At 32.3% G+C, this 11,671-nt stretch overlaps 1 pseudogene; it reads left to right on the forward strand.

Moving 5' to 3' along the window:
• Positions 1-4,621: 4,621 nt before the first annotated feature.
• LOC115987901 lies at positions 4,622-7,708 on the forward strand (annotated as a pseudogene).
• The last annotated feature ends 3,963 nt before the right edge of the window (positions 7,709-11,671 follow it).

Consider the following 11,671-nt stretch of genomic DNA (forward strand, 5'->3'; position numbering starts at 1 on the left):
AATTTAACAAATACATCATCCATATGATATCATCTCTATATCACACATAATGAGTTTTCTCATATTTAAATATGAGAATCTCACTTTTCTCCTGCCTTCAAAATGTGTACCGAAGTCAATATGTGTAATTTTTTTCAATATTTTCGTAAATTGGGTTGGTAGAATTAATGAGTAATTAATTCAATATGCTATTGAATGTGCTACATAGATATTGAATGCACTACATAGATGTAGGTTAATTAATTCAATAAGATTCTATAAATTCATTGTTATTGTGAATGTCTTTTTTTAAAAAGAAAAATAAGATTGACTCAATATAATTTGAAGCTTAAAGAAATAATTTTAAAAAAGGATTAATTAATTAAAAAAATATTTAATTAATAATATTACGTCTCAATATATTATTTAAATACTTGTTTTTTTCTAGATATACAAAATTACTAATTAAGTTTTTCTATTTAAATATTACTAACTCGTTATTTTCAATGAGTAATATTGTTAAATCAAATAATCTAAAATAGTATTTTATCCATTATAATTTTTTGAAAAGTTATTTATGCCAAAAAAATTATTGGGATGAAGCCTATTTCTATTGATAAGGGACTATTTTGGGACTTTTTCTTTTTATTGGGATATTGGTCTTTTTTAGTGGAAGCCTCCTGCCTAGGCTTAGAGGTGGCCCTAATGAGAAAGTATCTCTTTTAGAAGTATTAAAAGCTTAGTGTTCAGAAAGATCAACATTACTTCTGTCGATATCAATGTTTGGAAAAGCAAAAATATAGAGGAAATTGGACCAATCAACCTAGGTACTGTTTTCAGAGATACTAATGAAGCCAGGTTAGGGGCGGTGGTTCGCAACTACCAAGGGCAGATCTTAGCTTCCTTATCCAAGAAAGTCAGGTTACCACCCTCCACAGATGTTGTCGAAGCTTTGGCGGCAGCTAAACTATCCTCTTTGCTCATGACTATGGATTTTCTTTTATTATGCTTGAGGGGGATTTTGAAGTTGTTATCAAAGCTCTGAGAAGTGAAGATGAGTCTTTTGCTACCTTTGGTCATTTACTTTCTTCCATTAAACCTACTAAAGATTCCTTCTATTTTATCTCTTTTTTCCCATAGTCGTAGAACATATAATGCTATAATTCATAATCTAGCTAAACATGAGAGACATGTTAGTGATTTTTCAGTATGGATGAAGAATGTTCTTTCACACTTTTATAGTGTGCTTCTCACTGAATATGACTAATTTTTTAATGAAAGTTCGAGGTATTTCTTTTATTAAAAAAAAAAAACTTAGGTTCAAAAAGTAGAAGGAAGTCAAGCCCAAAATTCACTCTTCTTGTTGAAAAATTATATATTGTACCTAGCATATATATCGGGTACACCATATACTACATCCTTCTTGTTAAATAGAAGCTAATGATGTACTTTGAAAAGAGACCTCTCTCTCTCTCTCTCTCTCTCTCTCTCTCTCTCTCTCTCTCTCTCTCTCTCTCTCTCTACACACACACACACATATGTATGTATGTATATATATTTCAACAAAATATGTCATTTACATCCCAAAATAAGTGCATACTCTTCAATCCAAATTCAAAATAATATAGTTCAACAAAAATATAACATCTATAAAACTCACCAAACAATAAATATAAAAAATATAACATAATTTATGTCTTTCTTATTTTCTTTTTAAGTTTAAATTATAGGTTGGATATAAAACATATTTGACAAATTTAAAATAAAAAAGAATATTTATTTGTTATACAACTTAAATGAGTTGTGATAAATGGGCCATTTCAAGTTAACACAAATAAATTGGTATGTTAAATGTGTCAATTTGTGAAAGGTTGTGCCCGCGGTCCATTTTGAATTATTTAGTTTGGGCCAAACCCATGTGAATGAATAGGTTTATGTTGATGCCTCTCAATATGGAGGTTCGACTGATTACATTTTCCCTCTAGATTAAGAGTTTTACAGTGGAGTCGCCATTTATTTAATTATTGGAAAAAAAAAAAACCACAATTGAAAAACTCATCATTTTATTGATTTGAGATTGAATGCCTATTGTTCATAGGAAATTACATGACTTTAATCCCAAATACATTCTAAGACAAAATACATGACTTTATTTCCTAGTTACAATCTAGAGATTGAAAATTACATGGAGAAGCATCTAATCTACTAACCATTGATCAAAGCTCAGAGGCTATGTTATAAGATGAGAAGGTGTTAGGCACCACCTTACCCGGTGAAACCGGTCTTCTAGACTATAGTAGCCAATGTTCATCTCATATCATCCAATCAATCAATATATTATCAATCAATTGCATATTTATTGCTTTAATTTAATTAATTGACATGTTACTTGCTTGAATTTAAATGTGTGTGCATGTGATAAACCCTAATTCCATTTATTAATCATCACATTTGGATTAAAAAATAAATTTTAGTGAATGTGTGTGAATGGTGATATTCTAGATTCAAGGATTTAAGGGAATTATGAAATTAAGATTTTTTTTTTTTTTTTTTTTTTCATATTTTGCATATGAACTTAAGATCAAAGCTAGTGCTATACATGAACATGTGATAAATAACCAAAAACATGTGAAGAACACATATGAACAACTTTCAAGAATATCAAGAACATTTAAGCATATTCAAGGATTTAAATGATTAACTAGCATGATTTAATCTTAAATCAACATTATAGGAAAATGGAAAACAAACTAGGGAAAAGGATTATACATGCATGCAAGATCCACAAAGTGGAGGAGGAGGCTTTTGGTGGAGGTTCTAGGGGTGGAGTAGCGAAGAAGAACTAGGAGAGGGAAAGTGAGGCTTACTCAATATTTTGAGTTTCAGGAAGACCAAGATATGACAAGACTAGCTCTACTTCACCATAACTCTAGAGAGCGAGAAGAGAGGATGTTTTTGTGTGCTTTGGAATGTGGGAGAGGGGGGCTTATGTATTTGTGGTGGGGAAAATATAAATGGGAGGCATTCAATGAAGGTTGACAAAGGATAAGAGAAAATCATGAACCTAGACCAAATTTTAGAGTTTAGGGAAAATTGATGCATTAATTTCGGAGGTTGGTGAGAGTGGCAAAATGACTAAAACTTTGAAAAACCCCGTAACTCCTATTATAGCCCTTAAAGCCAACTTCAAAAAATTATATCTTACTCATTTTTAATCAAAATTGTCTCGTTCTTGTGTTCAAATCCCCAAATGTCTCGTTTCTACAAAATTAATCCCCCTCACAAATTCAAAATTCTTTGAGAGATATCAATGAAATAGTAAGCAAAGGTCATTTGTTGTAAAATAGTTTTAACACAATTAACATTAATAGGCCCCAAATTAGCTTCTAATTAACATTAATAGGCCCTAATTACTTCCATTTCAAAATTAATCAACCCCAAATCATGATCTAATTATTCAAATTAAAAAGATAATTACACAAATTACTCATTGAATAATTAATATTTAACAATCTAATTAATCAAATGTGTGCAACCTTATCATAAGTTGTAGTCTTAGCCAATTGAATTATGACATATCATTAACTTCAAATTGATTATAATTATAACCAAATCAAAATTAATTGTTTATAATCATATATAGTCGAACTTAATTTGTGAGAGTACATCTTGGCCATTAAAACTTGAGATGACAATAACTTTCAATCTGATAGTTCGATTAAGGCTCATGACTAGTCGTTTGGATTGTTACGACATCATAATCACTTTGATGATATGACATTAATGATCTAACAACCCGAATTAAGATGCTATTTCCTGGTGTAAAATTACTCTTTTGCCCTTCACATGAGGTTAAATATGAGTTGCAAAATTGGGTGTCAACAAAATTGTAGGTCATGTGAATTGACTTACTTATGACACGTTTCTTATCATATCCCTTTTAGGTCGACCCGTTTATGATTCGAACCTGTTAAAGCCCAATCCTAATTCGAAAAAACCTATATCGTATTTGTTTCGTGTTGCCAAACATTGACACACACACATATATATCCCTCATTTTCCATTATCGTAACTTTTACCTATTGAATCATTAAAAAAACTTTTATTAATGGGTGCCCTTAGATCATTTTGTAATTAACTATTTAAAAAAAAAATTAATATCACTCTCATGCAAAATATAAAAAATTGTGTAAAAAAAAGGCAATTACTTTTTTTATTTTCATATAAAAAGTTTATAAAATAAAATAAAATAAACCCCACCATTTTTTTTAACAAATCTCCAGAATTAAATTAGTGAAATCAAATCAAATAATCAGTAGATTCACGCATTGATCAAACCACGCATTCAACAAAATCACTATTGCCAAAAGTGGAGGTCCCTTAGATAAAATTATAAAAACCAAAAAAATAATAAAGGAAAGCCCGTAATAGAGCATCTTTGCGATCGCAAATTCACAACCAAGAGACCATAACCATTTCATGTGCAAAACAACACACTCGAATTTTCCGATACGAAAACTCAACTCTGCTCAACGCGGCGATACGATACGAAATCCCCGATTTTGAAGCCCGAAATTCGAAAAATCTCAGAGTGGTAGTAGAATACCAGTATATAGATAGATCGAAAATCGGAACGAAAAAGATGGCTCTGGTATCGGCTTTAGCAAAATACAAGCTGGTGTTTTTGGTAGACCAGTCCGTCGGCAAAACCAGTATCATCACTCACTTCATGTACGACTAGTTCGACAACACCTATCAGGTCCATTTCACAAAAAAAAAAAATTTCCTGGTTTTGTTTTTGGATCTGATTGGCCTTTTGTTGCGTTTGAATGAATGTAATGAAATTGTGGTTGGATTGAATTTTTAGTTTTTTCATGATGTTACAATTTTGTGTGTGTTATGTATGATACTATGATCTAGGTGTTATGAGGGCAATGCTACAAATCAAATTCATTGAGCAAAATTGCATTGGCATTGAGATTTTTACTTGACTTGTTCAAAATTCAAATTAGAATTTACATAATGCTAAATACTTAACTAGAAATGAGTATTTTGATGCTTCCGTGTCTCGCGTAATAGAGGGTTCGACTAATTTAATTCATGTGAGAGGGGGGAGCATTGCTCCTAGAGCATCGAATAATTTTCTGCCAAAAATGCAGGATCTATAATTGGGGACCATCCTTGTGTGAGAGGACGATGTAGTACAAAGTGAGGGGGCCATCTCAATAGCTTGAACCATATAATGATGTTGAAATTAATGTAAGATATGTGATCTTTGGACATTTTGGAGTGAATTTAATAGACATTAGCTTTTCAAAACTTGCTTTAAGAATTGCGAGATGACACGTCTCTTGCAATCTTAATTTTGCTGTGGATGTAATTTTGTTATTAATTTTTTATTTAAGTAAAAAATAATATCATTCAAGAAAGGATAATAAGTTTCATCATTTAGACTTGTTTATTCTTTGTTATCTTATATGTGTTATTAATTGATAACCAGGCTACCATTGGTATCGATTTCTTGTCAAAGACTATGTACCTTGAAGATCGAACTGTTCGATTGCAGCTTTGGTAAGATTCTTAATTTAAAGGGGTTGTAAGGTATTACTATTACATTCATTTTTTCACTGTTGAACATATTTAAATTGCATTTTCAATTTTTTTTTTCTAATTTTATTCATTTACACATATTAAACATCAAATTTTGAAATGTTTGATAGGGATACAGCTGGACAGGAAAGGTTCATGTGATACCCCAATTTGATTGATTGTGTAATGTGTGTGGGTGTGTGATGAGTCCCACATCGGATATTTACTGGGTTGAACTGGGCTTTATTAACAACTACAAGGAGCCTCAATTGTGACTAGTCCTTTTGAGGTATAGCGCAGATGTGGCTAGCGCTTTTCCTTGGGTCGTTACAGTTCAAGAGTCTCATTATGAGCTATATTAGGGATTCCTCTGTGGTAGTCATTGTGTAAGACATTGCAAGTATGTTTTTTGACTCATTTCTTTTTATGCTGTGGAAACTTTTTTGTATTTTGGGGTCTCAATTTTCCATTTGCATATCCTTGCTCTGTTCATGCATCCTAAAAAATGATTGAAGTTAATTGTAGCGTCTTGCACAAATGCACTGGTTCATATCAAACTCCTTTTCTTTTTTTCTTTTTCTTTTTTTTTTCTTGACAAGTATAATAGCTCATATCAAACTTATGAGGCTGCTCATTCAGAAGCTTAATAGTTTGGCGCCTAATGTTTTTAAATTGATTAGTCGAGTTTTATATGTTTAGTAAATTTCCTAATGATTTTAGGCACATTTTTTCTTTAGGCAGACAGTCCTTCTTAAATACTTCCAAATAGATTGAAGAGGTTCGCACAGAGCGAGGCAGTGATGTTATCATTGTACTTGTTGGCAACAAAACAGATCTAGTGGAGAAAATGTATTGATTATTGCCTTGGCTGCAATTTGTTTTGGATAAAGTTGATTCCTTGTGTTATTTTCGTTTTTAGTTGGTTAGACTGTTCCCTGATCAAATGCTGACTATAGAAATGACACTTCAATTCCTCTGCTAGATTTATGGTTACCTCTTACATTATTCATTATGAACGGTAGCAGAATCAATTGAGTTAGAAGTGAAGCCAGCTAGAAAGACAAAAATATGCTCACTTTGGGGGGAAAAAATGACGGTTTTATGCTAACTTTGAGCTCTACATTTACTGCAATTATGCTCTAGAATGTCTTGATATGTATGCCTGTTTAATTTTTGCTCTTACATTTTTATATCCTTGCTTGACCAAATTGAGGTCTACCTTAATTCCTACATTGTTAACTCTTAACTACTATTGGCAAACGGCATACATACACAATTTACAAAGTTGGTAATTGAGAATATTATGTTCATTTACATGGATGCTTAGGAGATCACTTACAGTTCAAAGTTCCCAATGGATATTTTTTCAATGTTAGTTATGCTTATTGTGGTTAATGTCTGGTGCATTATTTTGTGCTTATGACCTGGGCATCTTGTGAATGGTTGGATAGGCAAGTTTCTCTAGAGGAAGGAAAAGCCAAAGCTTGTGACCTGAATGTTATGTTTATTGAAACCAGTGCCAAGGCGGCTTTAATATTAAGGTAAGCAATTAATTTCCTCCACTTTGGATAGCTACTTTATATAACTGTTAATGGCTTGATGCAAGAAATCAAATACACATGATTTTGGTTTGGTGCACTTCAAACACTGCAGACTTCATTTTTGGAAAGAAACGGGTTTTAGTGAATTATGCTAATGATCTGACCATCAAAGGTTCTGCTATTTTGCTCTTTCAAACCGTGAAATTCATTTGTTGGTCTCTTTTCAATAAGGAAAATATTCTAGATAGAGTTCATACATACTCGATGGTTACATCAGCTGTTTCATGCTTTAGCCGAATTTCAGGTCTCCTAAAATATTTCATGTTTGACCAATCATTTATGTTATAATCTAATTAACACAATGACAGCATATGATTATTTCTTTCCCAGCAAAAAATAAAAATAAAAATAAAAATAAAATCCTCTTATGTAAGCTTCTTTCTTGTTGTCAGGCACTGTTTCGGAAGATTGCAGCAGCCTTACCTGGAATGGAAACACTTTCCTCGACCAAGCAAGAAGACATGGTTGATGTCAATCTTAAGTCTAGCAATGCAGCTGCAACGCAGTCGCAACCACAGTCAGGAGGATGTGCATGTTGATACATGCTATGGACCTATGATCCAACTTCTTTGCCCCATCCATAATGTCTTATGAATCATATCATTTTGAGCAATAGTAATAAGCTAATACCCTTATAAGCTAAACGGGTCAAATGGGTTCACATGTTGAACTTGAACACAACCCATTTATTAAATGTGTCAGTTATGTTGACCCGAATATGATCCGAACTCATTTAGGTTCAACCCATAACTTGTTTATAAATGGGTTAGTCGTATCGGGTTTGTGGGTCATGTCAGATTTTGCCACCCAAGATTTTTTATGTGAGATTTTCACTAGGTATCGTGGAGTGTGAGATTTTTTCTCAATGAATTTTCTCATATTTAAATATGAATCTCCTATTTAAAGAGTTTTGTGGCATGAGTTTTCTATATGTGTAGAATGAGTTTTCTCATATTTAAATAAATAGTATAGGAAACTAAACTCATCCTTCTAAATAAATGGTATAGTAAACTGAATCACTTGTAGTATAGGAAAATAACTCATCCATCACTTCATTTGTAGAATGATCACCACTTTGTAGTATAGGAAAATAAATAAATAGTATGTATTTGTTGTCACTATCAGTTGCATAATGTCTTCTAAATTGATCCCTCTTTGGTTCACTTCTTGTCACTATCAGTTGCATATTTATATTTATCAGTTGCAAAATGTCTTCTAAATTGATCCCCTCTTTGGTTCACTTGTTGTCACTATCAGTTGCATAATGTCTCCTAAATTGATCCCTCTTTGGTTCACTTCTTGTCACTATCAGTTGCATATTTATCATCCCTCCCCTCTTTGGTTCACTTGTTGTCACTATCAGTTGCATAATGTCTTCTAAATTGATCCCTCTTTGGTTCACTTGTTGTCACTATCAGTTGCATATTTATCATCCCTCCCCTCTTTGGTTCACTTGTTGTCACTATCAGTTGCATAATGTCTTCTAAATTGATCCCTCTTTGGTTCACTTCTTGTCACTATCAGTTGCATATTTATCATCCCTCTTTGGTTCACTTGTAAATTGATCCCTCTCTCTCTATATAATCACTTCTTGTGTTATGTTTGTGTATCATCTTCTCTTCTAAATTGAACTCGGGGGTTTTCATCATCTGCCTCTGGTGGATCTCACGGTGGTACTGCAAACTCTTCTCACGTTTCAAAGTCTTTCAACTCTTATTTCGTATGTTTCTCTTTGTCTTCTCCAACATTATATTAACCTTGTTTTTATCATCATTAGTCAATGTGGGATTTCATTTACAAACTGTATTGCTTTAGTGAAATATTATTGAGCAGAGTTTCCCATACACAATATATAGATTCTCAATTTTGATTAGCAAATGGACACTAATGACTTTTTATTTGTCCTTCTGTGCTTCTGAAACAGATATCATGGCGTGTACTGTATGCAGAATCATACACGAAAGATGCAAAGATAATTGCTGCTTCGAAAAATATTTTGGACCTCAAGATGTAGAGAAGTTTCAGAAGATCAGAAAAAATAATTACTCAGTCGAATTTATGAGAGCAAAGTTGAGCGATGATGATGTTAGTGACGAACACAAGAAAGGGCTTATAGAAAGGTGGTATGTCTGCAGAGACACTTGTTTATTCGCAGATTTATTCCCACCTGGGGCAAAAGAAACAATTGTTGAAATCATAAATGAACAAGGAATGGAGATGGTGAAAACAGAGGTGAAGCTGATGTTAGAAAAGCTGTGCAGGAAAACAGATGATGAAGCACAGGAAGCCGCGCAAACTTTGTTAGAATTGAAAAAGGGAGATCAGAAGTGAAATGACATGGGCTTGTTATTGGGCTTTCAAAAGAAAACAATTTATGATTGGGCCTACCGATTAAATAGTATCTGCTTAATGCTATTTCCGTATGTGAATAAATTGTAAATGGGCCTCCATATTTGGTCGGCCCAATTAAATACTATCTGCTTTAATGCTATTTTTGTATGTGTTCTGTTATTATGAATAAAAAAATAAAAAGGGGTCTTCTTCTTCGAGACTTTCACGGAGTTCATGTTGATTTGTTTTGATGAACAAAAAAAAAAAAAAAAGGGTCTACGAGGAGTGCGTGTTGTTGCTCGTAAGTAAACTCTGAATTTGTTCTGTTATTTTTTGTGTTTACAATGTTGTTATTATTATTGTTATTATTATTTTGGAACTGAAAAAAATGAGACAAGTAAACGCCCTTTCACGATTGGCAATTTGTTGAGCTCACGATATACAACTCAGAACTGGAAGTATCCTATCCTTCTTCAATTGCCATGTATAGCGTTTTATTTTTATTTTTAAATGTACCAAAAAAATTGTAGGGTTTTATTTGAAAAATAAAAATTCATAAAATCCAGAAAATTGATGTAATTATGCAAATTGATAGGTTAAGATTTATTGTGCATTTGCAATCTGTTTCACCGTCGTAGTAGGCTGTTGTGTAGTTTGGTCAAAATTCAACGAACTGTTATGTGAAAAATGTAAATAACATACCCTTACTTTTCTTGTTCTGTTTTCCTGTTTATTTTATTTTACAAAATAATAGAAAGTAGTAAAAATAGGCAAAAAAAAAAAATCCACTTTACTCCCAATAACTTTGATCAATTGTCATTTTATTCCATTAAGTTTTAAAATTATTATTTTAGTCCATTAACTTTGATAATATGGTCATTTTAGTCCTTTCATCCATTGTGATTAAAAAGTTTCTATTAGGGTCCATTTGGGAACAATCTATTTAGCTGAAACTGAAAACTTTTTGTTAAAAAAAAAAAAAGAAAGGTTAAAAGCTAGCTGAATAGTACAGTCGAATCCATAAATAGTTAGAGAGGTTTTCTAGGTTTGTGACATTCGTGGTAAAGATGGTAGGGGCATTTAATTTTGGCATATTATGTGATGTGAAATAGCATGAAAAGAATCATTTCTTGATTTGCTCCTAATAGCAGCAGATAAGGAGAAAGTATGTTCCCGTTGTATGTTCCCGTTAATTCTTATGTGAGAACTCAGAAGACGGGCTTTTGTTCTAAAATCTTAGGTTTGTTAGAGATTTGCAAGACTAGGAATTAGAGTCATTCAATTCTTTGTTGGGCCTATTATATTCTAATATTACAGTGGGTGAGGTTGTTGATAGACTGTTTTGAAGCCTTGTAAGTTGTAGCTCAATTGGCATCTCTTGTACATTTAGGGTTCAAATCTCCCCTTCTCCAACTATCAAATTATTTAAAAAATATTTTTTTTTTGAATTGTTTTGGAAGCCTAAAGAAATAGTATATTTGATGTCTAATCTTTTTACGAGGTTTTGAGAGTTTAGGTGATATGCAATTTCCTATGGAGTGGTGTAATAAAGTGCCTAAGAAATCCTTTTTTATGGGGGTCTAGATGGTTGCATTGGACAAAATTCGAACTTTGGATAATTGTCAAAGAAATGTTAATCTACTGAACTGTGTTGTATGTGTGATTCTTGTGAGTAAATAGTTGAACATCTTCTACAGTTCTACTTCATTGCTCAGGAGTTGTGGTTTGTTTTCTTGGCATGATTTGGAGTTCTTTACATTATGCAGTAACGATAAGAAGGTAATTTCTTGTATTTTGATTGGAAATTATTGTTTAAGTGACATAAGATAAGAGTAGGCTGGTGTGGATTGCAACTCCTTTTTGTCTCATGTCAATTATTTGGAAAGTAAAGGAATAACTGGAGTTTCAATGCTGTTGATCTTTCTACTCTTGAGCTTAAGAATCTATTTTTGAGAACTTTGTATCACTGGATGTCGGCTTATTGTGATGTTAGTATCTCTTCTTCTTTTAATTATAATTTCTATTTTCAGAATTGTTTTATCCCATGAATTTTCATTTGTAATTTTAAAGTTTACTGCTTGTATGCTTCTTTGATTTAATTCCATCATAAAGTACCTTAGTCTTTGTCTTCATCTTAATTATTTCCGTTAGTATAAAATAAAATAAAATAA

The sequence above is a fragment of the Quercus lobata genome, chromosome 4, assembly GCF_001633185.2.
Source record: "Quercus lobata isolate SW786 chromosome 4, ValleyOak3.0 Primary Assembly, whole genome shotgun sequence".
Lineage (NCBI taxonomy): Eukaryota > Viridiplantae > Streptophyta > Magnoliopsida > Fagales > Fagaceae > Quercus > Quercus lobata.